The 15,705-nt window shown below is 34.3% G+C and overlaps 1 protein-coding gene across 1 annotated transcript in view; it reads right to left on the bottom strand.

Moving 5' to 3' along the window:
- The window catches only part of ATRNL1 (attractin like 1), a 723,131-nt gene that overhangs the window by 475,229 nt on the left and 232,197 nt on the right, over nucleotides 1-15,705 (bottom strand). The window lies entirely within an intron of this gene.

The raw sequence follows: 15,705 nt of genomic DNA, 5'->3' as shown, positions 1-15,705 counted from the left end.
AATTACATAATATTGTAAATTATCTAAATGTCCATGCACACAAGATTTGTTAAATAAACTACAGTATATAAACACAATGGAATACCATACATCTGTAAATAAAACCAAACAAAAAGATAATGAAGATCTTTATGACCTAATATAGATACAGATCTATGATATGTTACCTTTTGTGTAAGAAGGAAAAAAATGAATGTATATGTATATGTGTGTGTATATATATATACACACACATATATAAGAAACATGCATGTACATAAAACATATATATAGAAAGAGATATATATACGAATCACAGCAAGGATAAACAAGAAAACAAGTCAGTTACCTACTGGAGGAGAAAATGGGAACTAATCACTCTGAGTATATTTTTAAGTATTTTTGTCTTTTGAAAGAATGTCGATGTTCAACATATTCCAAAATATATATATTAAACCAATAAGGATGAGAAAGAGGAAAAAAACCCTAAAACAGAAACTAAAAGAAATGAATCTAATGAATTTCAAATGAATACTATATAGCCAACCTGAAGGGAAAGGAAGGAAGGGATGGAGAAGAGTAGGTGAGGAGAGGTGAGGAGAAACAGAAAAGGAAGGAAAGGAGAAAGGGAGGAGGAGAGGGAAGAAAAAAGAAGAGGGACCATTCCAAATAACTTCCTAATGCAGTATCTGACTATAATTCTCAATCCTGGGCAGAGTAAGGTGGAGGAGTCAAACTCCGAAATCTTTTTAGTTTTGCTTATTAAAGTGATATAGACAAAGCAATTCTGAAAGATTTCTTGTATTAGAGAATTGAACAAATAAGAAAAGTGTTAATGTCACCGGAAGCTAGTGTTTTCACTGAGGAAGAAGAGACATACAGATATTAAACTGAAGAAGGTCCATAAGAACCTTGGAGAGATACACTGGAGCTGGAAGTCTGGGTATGAAGTAATGCTTTCTAAAATATGTATATGTGTGTATGTGCATGCATATGTACACATGTACATGTATATATGTACTTATTTGTACATATAAATAAGTATTTCCTAGTTCTGTTCACTGAACAGTCCACTAAGTTAAGACACCTCCGTAGCAAAGAGCATATCTAGCACCAAGATATTGGCCTCTAATATAATTCTTCATTACAAGGAATCAGAATTCTATAAAAATATTTTTTAAATGGCTGATCTGAGGTAGGACAGGTAAAGATGAGCCTGGGACATCTTCTTCTATCAGAAAGTAAGGAATTATTCACAAAATGATGGGTCTATGTCACAAAAATACAAGCGAGCTTGAAGTAGCTCCCACTGGCCAAATCTGGAACAAGATGAGAGCTGAATGATGAAGTATAACAGTGATTTATAATCATTGGAGAAAACAGGAATTCGTGAGTTCATCCCAATAATAAATAAATAAATGGTGGAGAAGGAAGAGCTCTTGCTAACAGTAGAATTTTAAGAACTCACTAGTAAATGTAGAGAAGTATGGGAGTTGGTATAAAGATAGAGATCAGGCAAGAACAACCAATTTTTTCTTCTTATAAATATGTCACCTCTTATAAGAGAAATTTGTTTCATGTCTAACTCAAAAAAGACAAAAGAAAAAGAAAGAATTCAGGTCTATTTGTCATATCTCTAATCAAAATCCAAGATCTTGCATTCTAATAGCAGTGTCACTACCCGTGGAAAAATATATTCATTACAGGGGATGAAATTAATGAAATCTCAAATAAATATATCAATGTATACATGTAAAAATTTATAAATATATGTATAAATGTATCACCTATACCTAATGCTGTGCTAATGCAAATGAATGATCTTCCCATCTCATTCCCCATGTGTCAAAATCAGCTGATATAATCATTTATGCAAATCTGTTACAAATATAATCAGCTGATATGTTGAAATGTTTGACACAGCCATTATAGATTTTCATGTAACCTATATAATAATGTGATTAGGAATCAAGATTATCATAATCTATCAATTTCATTGTAGACCTCACACATAAATGAAATTAAAATATCAGAGTGGAGTACTTTACAATTATTTTCAACAAAAGGAGAAAGCAATATTACAAAGAAAATTCTAAATTCTTTCTTAACCAAAATTTTACATATATGAATGTTAAATAATCAGATTAAGAAAAAGTGTTTCAAGATATGTTTTATTTTTTTACTTTTTTAAAGATTTTATTTATTTGTTTATTTGAGAGAGAGAGAGAGAGAAAGAGAGAGAGAGCACAAGCAGAAGGGACAGAGGAAGAGCATGGAGCCCAACACAGGGCTTGATCCCACGACTCGGAGGTCATGACTTGAGCTGAAATCAAGAGTTGGATGCTTAACCAACTCAGCCACCCTTGGGTGCCCCTAAGCTATGTTTTGTTCTGTAACAAACCACTCTGTTAAGTAACATAAAAGTAAAATTTCTTTTTAAATAGTCTGTTTTTAGAAAAGCCTTAATTTATGTTGTTAAAATTATTGTACCTATTCAGGAAAGTATATTTTTCTATCAAAGATTGAGATGCCCTTCATAATTTGAAAACCCTAAAAGCACCTAAGGCGTGTATTATATATTTAATACACAAATATATAATTCAAGTAAATAAAATAAGAGCTCAATTGGATATATTTGCACTAGTTATCTATTGCTAAATAACAAATCACAAAAGTTTAACAATTTTAATCAACACAATTATTATCTCACAGTTTTTGTATGTCAGGGTCTGAACATAGAGCAAAGTTGGGTTCTCTGATTTTGAGATGAGGTAGGATGCAATCAAGGCACTGGCTGGATCTGGGGTCTGCTGTATAGATGCAACCAAGGTGTCAGCTGGGGTTGGGTTCTCAACAGAGGTTTGACTGGGGTTGGGCTACTTCTAAGCTCCATCAGGTTGCTGGCAGAATTTATTTCCTTGTGGCTATAGAACTAAAGGCCCTGGTTTCTTCCTTATTATTGGCTGGAGGCTGCCCTCGGCTCCCAGAAGATACCTTCAATTCCACTTACTTCTTCAAAACCAGCCAGAAAGGAGAGACTCCCTAGAGCAAACCTTCTACCAAGACACAGACTTAAAGGGGTGCCTGGTGGCTCAATCGGTTAAGCATCTGCCTTTGGCTCAGGTCATGATCTCAGGGTCCTGGTATCAAGAACCAGTCGGACTCTTTGCTCAGTGGGAAGTCTGCTTCTCCCTCTCACTTTCCCTCTGGGCTCCCTCTCTCTCTCTTTCTCTCTCAAATAAATAAATAAAATCTTTTTTTAAAAAAAGGATAGACTTAAAGCATATTCATGGAAGTGACATGCCATAATTATAGAAGAGATATACCATTACCCTTGCCATATTTTCTGATTTAGAAGTCAAAGATCCTGCCCACACTATATAATAGTGTGAATACCAGGAGACAGAGATCATTGACAGTCATCTTAAGGTCTGTCCACTGTAATATTTTGTTAAACATAGAATTTCTTATTATAAAATATTTCAATATATTTATTTGAAATATGAACATATATTAACCTAATTCACATAATAAATAATTTGAGAAATTAGATTATTTGAAGTTCCAACTCAGATTATAGGAGGTAAAGTGAATGTGAAGGGTAAGTGTAGATATAAATAATAATTCTTTAAACATATTAATATTGCATTATATAAATTACACTAATATTTCTAATATGTAGGCTAAGTAATATTTTTAAATTCAGAATCTTTCTGTATAAAGATTAGATACTAACATTAAAAGGCTTCAGAAGTCTTCTGAATGGTTTAATTAAAAACATAATTTCAAAGTGTTCTGTGTCTAAAGCAAAGGGATAATCATCCTCTCTTCCCAGTAAGTAAACTAAGCAAACAGGCAGACCTTTTAAGAAAACACATTTAGGCTGAAATATTTATTAGGGACTTTGAAAGGGCAAATATTGTCATTACATGTCACCTAAATAATGACTATCTCTTTTGTGAATTATCACATTGCATTATAAATGTAACTTTTAAAAAACAAAATATAAAATAATGCCACATTCTAAGTGCTAAAATATAGCATTTCATCTTGTCCCTATTAATTTAAATATTTAAATATACATACATATACATCTTATCATGAGATATACTTTTTCTACTCAGAAACTAAAAAGAGGGGGGTGGACATCTAATTAATTTAATTTTTAAAAATCATGACAGATGATTTAAAACAGCTGAGAATCTGATAATAAATTTGCCTTTTCACTGGAAATTATAAAAAGTACACATAAGATAAAACACACTGGCTTTTGTTTTTTCCTCTAAAAATACCCATTAAAATGATATGTAATATGAGCTAAAATATAATATTAGAGAGTAGCACAGTATCAATATTAATAACATATTTCTAAGGCAATTTAACTTAAAAAAATCAGAAACAAAGGTAATGTAAATCCTCAAATAGTACAGGAGGTACAGGTTTTAAAATTTTAAGGCTGTATGGATTTCAGAGACCAATAATGATAAGTAGAACTAACCAGGTAAGTTGACAACTAAAAAAGATAGAGTTTACTTCTTTATGCTTAAAAGGCTAGAGAGCAAAAGAGTGAAAAATTACCAGGCCTGGATGCAGAACAGGACAGAATCCCAGGATCATTTGGGGGATCCTTTTGTGCCTAATTATGGATGGGGACAATATTTCACAGGAAAATGGATTAGAGTCTAGGCCCACCAAAGTTTGGTGAGCTAAGTCCTGAAGCGTAATCTTAGGAATTAGAGAATAGTGAGGCCTTCCAGAGACTGTATATCTACTTTGAACCAAACTTATGTCTGAAAATGATTAAGGTTCTACTGTTCTCATGCACAAAGCAGAATTAAATTTTCTTTGGAAAAGATTTCATCCAAGGTCTCAATCTATAATTAGATTTTGCAAATATGGTATCGAGGACAAAATGAAAAATAACCAGACATGGAAACAGATAAGAAAACAAGAACGGGAGCTACTGGAAACAAAGGATGATGAAATAGGGCTAAAGGAATCCAGATATTATCAGGAAAAAGACCCAGGTCTTAAAATAATGATCTTCATTATAATGGAAGAGATAAAAGAAAAGATTAGAAATTTGCCTAAAAAAATGGAAACAACAGAAGACAATTATAAACTATAATAGATAGTTTAAGAATTTAATCTGAAAAAATGGGAACTATAAAAACAACAAAACGAAAATGCAATAACCAAAATTAAGAACTGAATGGATGAGATTACTAACCAAATTAGACACAGCAGAAAAGAGAAAAGTGAACTGAAAAACAGGTCAGGAAACAAGGAAAAATATAAAAGAAACATAAGAAATATGGTGTTAGTAGAGTCCCAAAGCAGAAGACAGAGGAAACAGAGAAGAAGAAACATATGAAGAGTACTGGCTGAACTTTCTAAAATTCCTGAATGATAAATGAAAAAAAATAATTATAAGAAGGATTAAGCATATCAACAATTTTTGTTCAAAAACCAAGGAATAAAACAGACATAAGAAGAAATTAAAAATCTGAATAGTTTATATTCTATAAAAGAATTGAATAGTTTATATCTTATTTTAAGGAAATAATTAAAATCTTTCCACATAGAAAAATCTAGGGCCATTGCTTATGTTCCACATATGAATGAAACCATATGATAATTGTCTTTCTCAGCTTGATTTACTTCACTTAGCATAATCCCTTCCAGTTCCATCCATGTCAAAGCAAATGGTGCATATTCGTGGGGGGAAGGGAGGGAAATCCAAAGGGGGAGAAATCAGAGAGAGAAATGAACCATGAGAAACTATGGACCTCCCCAAAACAAACTGAGGGTTTCAGGGGCGGGGGATGGGAAACAGGGTGTTAGGTAGTAAGGAGGGCACATACTGTGATAAGCACTGGGTGTTATATGCAACTAATGCATCACTGAACACTACATCAAAAACTAATGATGCACTATATGCTGGCTAACTGAACATAATAAAAAAAGGGGGGGCTCGAACAAAAATTTGGGGGAAAAAAAAGAAAGAAGGAACAATCTAGGGCCATTTGGCCACCATAGGGATATTACCTAACAATGGAGAAGACAAGGAAGTTTTAAACAGACCCCCCCAAAAAAATCACTAACCGTATGGAAAAGACTGATGTTTCAGATTATATTAAAATTAAGAACTCTCTTCATCAAAGATATACAAAACAGTGTGAAAATCCAAACCACATAATGCTAATTTACCACACATATCACCAACAAAAGACATGCACCCAGAATGTATAAAACATTCTTACAAATGATTAAGAATTCAGTAGAAAAAAAATCACAAGAAATGTGAAAGAGCACAATTTCATAAAAGAGAAAAAAACTGGGGTTAAATAAATGAAATCTTTAAAAGATTAAATACATAAATCTTTAAGAACTTTAGTCCTTAAGAAAATCCAAATTCAACTTGCAACATCAGAATCCTTAAAACTAAAATGTCTTTTAATACCAAGTATTGTCAAGCATACAGACATTAAGAAAACTTATACAGCCATGGACACCACATCAAAAACTAGTGATGTACTTTTTAAAAAAAATTTTTTTAAATAAACATTAAATTAAAAAAAGAAAAAAAGAAAAAGAAAAGAAAACTTATACAGCCCTGGAAAGAATATAATTTGATGTAACAATTTTACAAAACAGTTATTCCTCTGAAATTCAAATATGGATAACTCAATGCATACCCATCAAAATTGTGCGAAGTTGTGAACCAGGAGATATACATGAGAATAATAATAAGCGCATTGGTTTTCATGTAAAATGAAAACAAAACTAAGATTATCAAATAAGAAACAGGAGAATGAATAAATGAAGTGTGGTACAATAATGCAACAAAATACTCTACATCGTTGAAAAGGAACAAATTACAGCTACATGGATGCAACAACTTAGATGAGTATCAAAACACATTGGGTGAAAAACATGACACAAAACAATATAGCCACTGACTAGAAGAAAATATTAGCCAAAGATATATCCGATAAAGGACTGTTATCTAAAACATATGAAGGACATTCGGAAGGGTATGTGTTGTGGTCAGTGCTGTGTATTATGTAAGACTGATGAATCACAGACCTGTATGTACCCCTGAAGCAAATAATACATTATATGTTAATAATAAATATATAGATTTATAAATATATAAATAATATCTATAAATATATATAATAAAATATATATTTTTTAAAAATATATATATAAAGAACTGTTAGAACTTAACAATAAGAAAACAAACAACCCAATTAAAAAATGGGCCAAAGACTCCACACCAAAGAATAGATACAAACAAGATATAGCAAATAAGCACACAAAAAGATGCTGTACATGATATGTCATCAGGGGCATTCAAACTAAAACAACAAGATACACACACTTCTGTGTGTATTGACTTTTGTGTGTAACAGCTACACACAATTTTGAACAGGCAAAATCCAGAAAACTAACAACTCCAGATGCTCGTAGGTACGGGGAATGTGGAACATCAGGAACACTCAGGCATTGCTGGTGGGAATGCAAAATGGTACAGCCACATTCAAAGACATTCTCATGGTTTCTTACAAAATTAAAAACACTGACCACATATGATCCAGCACTTGTTCTCCTTTGTACTGACCAAAGAAGGTGAAAATATATGTCCACAGACAAAAGTGCGCATGAGTATTACAGTGACTTTATTTATTCACAATTGTTAAAATTTGGAAGCAATCAAGATGCCCTTCAGTAGGTGAGTGAACAAATAAACTATGGTACATCCAAACAATGAAATATTATTCAGCACTAAAAAGAAATGAGCTATTAAGCCATGAAAATATATGGAGGAAACTTTAATATGTATCGTTAAGTGAAAGAAACCAATCTGAGAAGGCTACATACTGTATGAGTCCACCTACATACCATTCTGTAAAAGGCAAAACTACGGAAACAGTAAAAAGACCAGTGTTTGCTAGGCGTTAGGGGAGATGGATGAATAGTAGAGACACAGGGAATTTTTAGGCCATTGAAACAACTCTGTTTGATACTATAGTGGTGGGTACAAGTCATTTATACATTTACCAAAGACCACAGAATATACAAGACCAAGAGTGAACCCTAATGTAAACTTGAATTTGGGTGTGGTTTTTTTGTTTTGTTTATTTATTTATTTATTTGAGAGAGAGAGTGGGCGGGGGTGGGAAAGAGCAGAGGGAGAGGGACAAGCAGACTCCACACTGAGCGTGGAGCCCAATGCAGGGCTTGATCCCAAGGCCCTGAGCCCATGACCTGAGCCAAGATCAAAAGTCAGACACTCAACTAACTGAGCCACCCAGGTGCCCCAGGACTTTGGGTTTTAATGATGTGTCAACGTAGGTTCATAAATTTTAACAAATGTACCAGTCTGGTAAAAAGTATTGATAATGGAGAAAGCTATGCATGCACGTACGGGGTATACAGAAAATGTTTGTACCTTCTGTTCGATATTGCTGTGAACCAAAAACTGCTCTAAAAACTAACGTCATTACAAGACGCCTACATGGCTCAGTTGGTTAAACATATGCCTCCAGCTCAGGTCATGATCCCAGGGTCCTGGAATCCAGTCCCGCATCAGGTTCCTTGCTCAGCAGGAAGTCTGTTTCTCCCTCCGCCTGCCACTCCCCCTGCTTGTGCACGCTCTCACACCTGCGCTCTCTCTCTCTCTGACAAATAAATAAATGACTAAATAGATAGGTAGATAGGTAGACAGATAAATAAAATCTTCAAAAAAAAAAAAAACCAAAACACTAAAGTCCATTAAAAAAATCCAGATTGACAAAACAAGACAATGAAAAGATTAAAAATTACCAATTCAATGTCTTTAAAATTAAGGAAAAAAAACTAAAAATAATGGATTAAAATAAAATAAAAATTGAAATTACTGATAAATTAGAAAGTATTTCACATTAAAAAATATATAAACTGAAGAGTGATTAATCTGAAACCTAGTGTAGTTAGAGCACAAGTCTCTGAAGAATAAAATCAATCTCTGTATAATGTAATTCTTTCCCTAGGGAACAAACAGTATTAACAATTTTTGTTACCTAAAGAATACTTAATTTTAATTAACTACTAAATATTTTATATTAAAACTGGGATTTAATAGCTCACAAATACTATTGATATATTTTATGATACAACAAATCCAGAAATAGTGCCTCAATTCTCATTTGCCAATTATCCTTAATAAAGAAATGATGGGGGGTGGCGCCTGGGTGGCTCAGTGGATTAAGCAACCAACTCTTGATTTCGACTCAGGTCATGATTTCAGGGTCATGGGATCAAGTCTGGCATCTGGCTCCATGCTCAGCAGGGCATCTGCTTGAGATCCTGTCCCTCTGCCCCTCCCCCAACTCGTGTGTGCATGCGCATGTGCAGTTTCTCTCTCTAAAATAAATAAATAATTAAAATCTTTTAAAAAAATAAAGAAATAATGGGTATAAAGTAAGTAAGGAACACTGTTTTTTTAGTTCTAGAAACCTAGATGGAAGTTCTACTCTAACTCTAATTAAACTGTGACGTTGGACAAACTAACTTTTTTAAGTATCCGTGTCCTTAAGAGTAAAATGGGGATAATAATACTAGCTACTTTATAAAACTATCGTAGTAATTAAATACAAGTGCGTAACCCAGAGATAGGCATTTGGTAGAGTTCAATATATGCTATCTATGATGACGACAGTAACGACAGCAACGAGGAAGAGTAAAAACATAAAAAATAGAGGGTATTATATTTGCACCTGCAAACGTCAAAGCAAGACAAAAAGATAATTATTTGAGAAACAGATTACACTGGAATATTTTCAATCATCTATCTTTTTCATAGAAGACTGCTGCATTGGGGCCACCAGAAATGAATCAAACTGGCATAGCAGTGTATCGCAGTAATTTATCTTAAAATGCACATGCATTTGAAATGCATCCAAATTTTGATAAAACATCTACACATATCCCCGATATATATTTTACATTAAAATGTTGAAACTTACTGTACTTTATTTCTTCACAGAAGGTTAAGTTGGAACATACTAGGAGACTATTTATTTCACCCTCTGATATTTTAAGATAATTTTTAATAATAAATACAGAAGAGGGGTGCCTGGGTGGCTCAGTCGTTAAGCGTCTGACTTCGGCTCAGGGCGTGATCCCAGAGTCCTGGGATCAAGCCCCGCATCGGGCTCCCTCCTCTGCCTTTTCCTCTCCCACTCCCCCTGCTTGTGTACCCTCTCCCACTGGCTGTCTCTCTGTCAAGTAAATAAATAAATAAATAAATCTTTAAAATAATAATAATAAATACAGAAGAATGACAGAAACAAATTCAAAGTTTAAAGTACATTTTCTTTCTTTGGTATTTAAGTCTGTTTCTTTCTGTAATTTTTTCCAGCTTATAATTAGCATATCCTACACATTAATTTGATACACTGTTTCTTACTGTGCACTTCTTTTATACTAACATCTGTAAAATTCTATATGTGTTGAGATCTATTCTGACCATCTAGAATTAAAACCACTTAACTTTACTATGCCTTATATGAATGTAATAATCAAACTGGAGATCATAGCTAGTCTCCTAAGAAACAGCCTCCAATGAGAATAGCTCTAATAAAAGAGATAGAAAATATGCAAAGCCTTTAAGAGGTGAATGTGGATAAAAGAACAAATTGACCCAAAACCCCACAGACAGTTGACTAAACTAATACCAGAAGACACACTTAATCAATACCTTTCATTTAAGGTAATTCAAATGAAAGTGCTTTAATTAAAGATGCCAAGCAAGGTGCCAAAGGAACAGTAATTACTCATGGAAGGGTATGCTAACTCCTGTAAAAAAAAATCACCCTAAAATCTCAGTACTTTTACACAATTAATGTCTGATTATAGCTTAATGCACAGTCCAGTGTTAGGAGGTGGAGTTGGGGAAGACCTCTTGCTCCATGCAGTCTTCCAGGACTGAGCTGTTGTTGAGATCCACAATCTCTCAGGTCCTCATCCTCCTCTCCACTGCACTACTGAATAGGGACAAAGAGGATGTGTGGCACAGAGCTTTTTAGGTACCAGGCCTGGAGTGATGGACATAATGCTTATTGATCAGAACCCAATTACATGACCTCCAACCTAACCAACAGTAACTAAAAAACAGAGCCTAGTTGTGTTCAGAAAGTTTTCACAATTGATAACTAAATGAAATACAATCTAGTACAGTTCTGGGGCTTAGAAAGACTAATTGCAGAGCTAATAGATTTGAAAATCCATAAGTTTTAAAGGCAGGAAGGCATACTCCAAAAGAACCCAAACTTTTTCTTGACATGGGGGTATTTTTTACTCCAGTGGGACTTCTTACCAGGAGAGCACCTTCCTGGAGAGTTGGAGGTGACAATATTAAATCTGTTTTCACATGGGGAAGCTTAAACTGAATTAGTAACCTGCTTTCTCAACTGGTATGTTGAGATTTATGGTTTTATGGTCTCTCACTGAATAAATGTTTTTGAAATAAAGGAAGCATAGGTGTTCCTCAAATACCTTATTTCTTAGATATTAAGACTGCTTGGCTCATGAGCACACATAAACAGTTAAACCTATCTGTAGTTGTGAATACAGTGGGCAAAAATGAGCTAGAAAATGTTAACAATATTTAGTGTATTTGAAGACTATATTCACCAGCTGTTTATCCAATTGTGTTTATGAAGTTGATAATCTATATGCAAATTAGATACAGTGTAAAAAGTAAGGCTGTACAGCAAATGATTCCTTTGTATTTTCTGTATAACAACTTAATGTAGATTAGGGCACAGTGATGAAACAGGTAGTATATTTCCTCATTCCCAATATAGAAGACTTTTAAAAACGACAAGAGAAATTGGGAAAAACAAAAATCCTAAGATATTTGTTTTATAAAGTCCCTGCTATGTGCCAGAAACTAGTCTAGAAAAGAAGGCACAAGTTCGATCTTCCTAAAATGGAAAAGGCACTGACATCATCTTCTGCCTCCTTTCCATAAAAAAAAAAAAAGCCTAGATATAACAAAACAGAAAAAAAAATGGAAAAATGGGTAATAATCTTAGATATTGCTGGCCTAAAGGTAAACTGGGGAGGAAAAAGGTACTCTGGAAGATCATCCTCCTATGGCAATATTTGCCAAAGTATATCAAGGACTATTATTTCACAGTCACCTAGAACAGTTGTAATAAAACAAAATTTTGGTCCCCGAGCTAGAATTTAAGTCACTATATTTCTAGAGATTTCTTTTTCTCTCTTTCTTCTTAATTTTTTTATTATGTTAGTCACCATACTAGAGATTTCTTTTTCACACTAATTTTGAGAACCAGCATAACATAAGTAGCTATGAAAAAGCCATGACACTAAAAATAAAACGCTATAAGGAAGAGAAAAGGATATTCAATTATGAATTTACTAAATTAAAAGATCCTGCTTAGTAACAGTAACCCATATCTCATATAATCATTTTATAATTCCAAATGCCTTTCAGAAATTTAATCAACTTATTGTGGAAAAAAAGTAAAATATGATTCTGGATCAACCCATTAATCTTCCAACATAATATCAAACGATACAATCAATATATATAACTTTCTCAAGAAGTCAGTAAATTGCTCTAAGATCTTATGTGCAATAAATGAAACAACAAAAGTTCTGCGGCTAAAAAAAAGCACAAACTGACGAGGTAAGTGATTCTTAACTGTTAAGTGTAACAGTTATCTCCATAATTATGGATTTCTTTTTTTTAAAAAGATTTTTTTTTATTTGTTTGACAGACGGAGAGAGAGAGCACACAAGCAGCGGGGGTGAGGGGGGGAGCAGCAGGCAGAGGGAGAAGCAGACTCCCCGCTGAGCAGGGAGCCCAATGTGGGACTCAATCCCAGGACCCTGGGATCATGACCTGAACTGAAGGCAGACACTTAACCAACTAAGACACCCAGGCACCTCAATAATTATGGATTTCTAATGGAACTTACTAAAAGGTCTAAAAGGGATGCCAAGGATAGTAGACATCCTGAGTGCACAAGGCAACTCCACAAAACAACAAAAAATAATTGATCCAAAACCCACATAACTTTTGAACAACACAACAAATGAACAGGTTTTTGTTCATAATTATTTGGGCCTAGAACATAACTCCATTTTATGTATAAACACAGAGTAACTTTGCATGTTTACAACATACACTGAATTCTCTAGAAATGCAACTACATGTGACTTGAAAATACACCATATGCAATTTTGATCAGAATTTAACAAAAACGTGTTCATCATTTCAGAAAACCTCATCACCAATAGCTATGCTGTCCACAGCAGGTACAACACACATCTTTGAGAATGCCATATGTCTAGAGAACATCTGAGTCTCCTTTTAATAAACTAAGAACCAAATATTATTAGTAGTAGCAACTTATTAATAGCACTGGATTTCATTAATAAAGTGGTTAAAGTTTTATTATTTCTACCCCACACATTTTTTTAAAATTCTGTAACACTACAATACAAAATCTTTGTGGTAGAAATTACATATTTTAAAATTATTTACTTGGGGGTTGCCAATTGTTTTTCAACATGGGACTCTTAAAATGTTCCCAGAAGGGGCGCCTGGGTGGCACAGCAGTTAAGCGTCTGCCTTTGGCTCAGGGCGTGATCCCAGCGTTATGGGATCGAGCCCCACATCAGGCTCCTCTGCTATGAGCCTGCTTCTTCCTCTCCCACTCCCCCTGCTTGTGTTCCCTCTCTCGCTGGCTGTCTCCCTCTGTCAAATAAATAAATAACATCTTTAAAAAAATAAAATAAAATAAAATGTTCCCAGAAGCCTACAATCCAATTCTATTGGCTCTAATATCACTCTATCCTTTTTCCAATCTGTCATCTATTTCGTAAAATCCATTAAATGATATATAGCTTCCAAAGTCTTTTTAAATATCAGAAACTGAATGAATGCCTTGACATGTGGTAGGGCTTTCAAGACAGAAAATATATTTTCTGTGACATTTCATCATAATCCTGTCCATATTTTAACCACTCAAAGATCCAGCTTATATTTGAAATATAGGGGCGCCTGGGTGGCTCAGTCGTTAAGCCTCTGCCTTCGGCTCAGGGCATGATCCCGGCGTTCTGGGATCGAGCCCCTCATCAGGCTCCTACACTAGGAGCCCTTCTTCCTCTCCCACTCCCCCTGCTTGTGTTCCCTCTCTCGCTGGCTGTCTCTATCTCTGTCGAATGAATAAATAAATCTTTTAAAAAAATATTTGAAATATAATACTTCCTCATTTTCTCCATTTCAACAGCCTGTTGTTGATCTTGGCATGAGATCTCCAGTTTCTGATTTACCATCTTGATTGGATCCAGAGTGAATGAAAGGAGTTTCAGAGACTTCTTCCACTTGGCCCTTTCTACCTTAATGGCTCATTTCTCACAGGTCAAAAAGCTAATATGAGGGTCCACAAGAGGCTACAGTATCCATTCCAATTATGCACTTAGAGACAGGGAAAATTACCACAGAGTGAGTCTGCAGGCCCAATATAATCAATTAAACAGATTTATACCAAAATTCCATTTATTACCTAGTCCCCATAAGTTCCCATTTTTACAAAAAGGCTATGACTCTTCATCTCTAAATGCCAGGAGCACTCCCTAATTTTCAAGATAATTAATTATGAAAATGCATAAAGTTCTAGAGAACATTATTCCATCCCCACTGAGAATCATTGACCTAATAAAGTAATGTTTTCCTCTGCCCAACCAAAATACTTTGACCTTCACATTTACTGTGTACAAGACATAAGAACACTTCACTGACTTGTTGGAATTCAGATATTTCCTGGTAATCAAAAGTAGATGAGAAAAGGTCTAATATAAGGCCAATCCAGAAACATGTTTTTTCTTTTTGTTTTTTTTCTTCACTTGCAATAAAGATAAAATTTATCAGTGGTGCCTTTGGAAATACTAACACAACTTCTTAAGATACATAATAGCAATATTGAAAAGATTTTTCAAGCAAATAAATTAATGATATTTTGGTGATTAATATCAGTTCAATACCTTATCCAAAGCCCTTCAGAAGTATCTGTGTTCCTTTTACCATGACCAATCATTTACTAAATGACTTGAGGTCCCACTGGAGAAACAGTGAAGAAATATTTATGGTATATATCGATGAGATGGTATGGGTGTTTTTTCAACTTTATTTGATGGGTGCTGGGAACCAGAGATTCAGAGTGGAATCATAAGAGTGAAGAATCACAATTTTCCATTGGGACAGCTGACATCAATCTTCTGCTTACTGGTTCATGATTTTTTTCTGGTAATGTAAGTCAAACAATAATCTACTTGGCTGCCAAGTTAGTTCACCCCTCAAAACTCACTTAGGCATTACCACAAATTTCTGCAAACCAACACACCCTGTCAGCCATCTGGTCTTGCTAACTGTTAAGGTAATTAAGAGTTAGGTGCAACCACCTGTCCTTTACTATTCTGGAATCCTAACATACCCACTGACACTAGGGAGCCCAGCTAACTGGTAATATTTTCTCTTGTCTACCATGGCCTACAGACAACAGCCACCACTGAGTTTCAAAGACTCCACAGCTCCCCTTACTCTTTATTGTACTCTTTATTTTCTTAATGAAGAAAGTGTTCTGGAAAGCCTCCAAGAAAACAGAATCAATTAATGGTATATCTGAGATTATGTAATACATG

The sequence above is a fragment of the Ailuropoda melanoleuca genome, chromosome 6, assembly GCF_002007445.2.
Source record: "Ailuropoda melanoleuca isolate Jingjing chromosome 6, ASM200744v2, whole genome shotgun sequence".
NCBI classification, from domain to species: Eukaryota; Metazoa; Chordata; class Mammalia; order Carnivora; family Ursidae; genus Ailuropoda; species Ailuropoda melanoleuca.
This window is presented reverse-complemented; position numbering and strand designations above follow the sequence as displayed.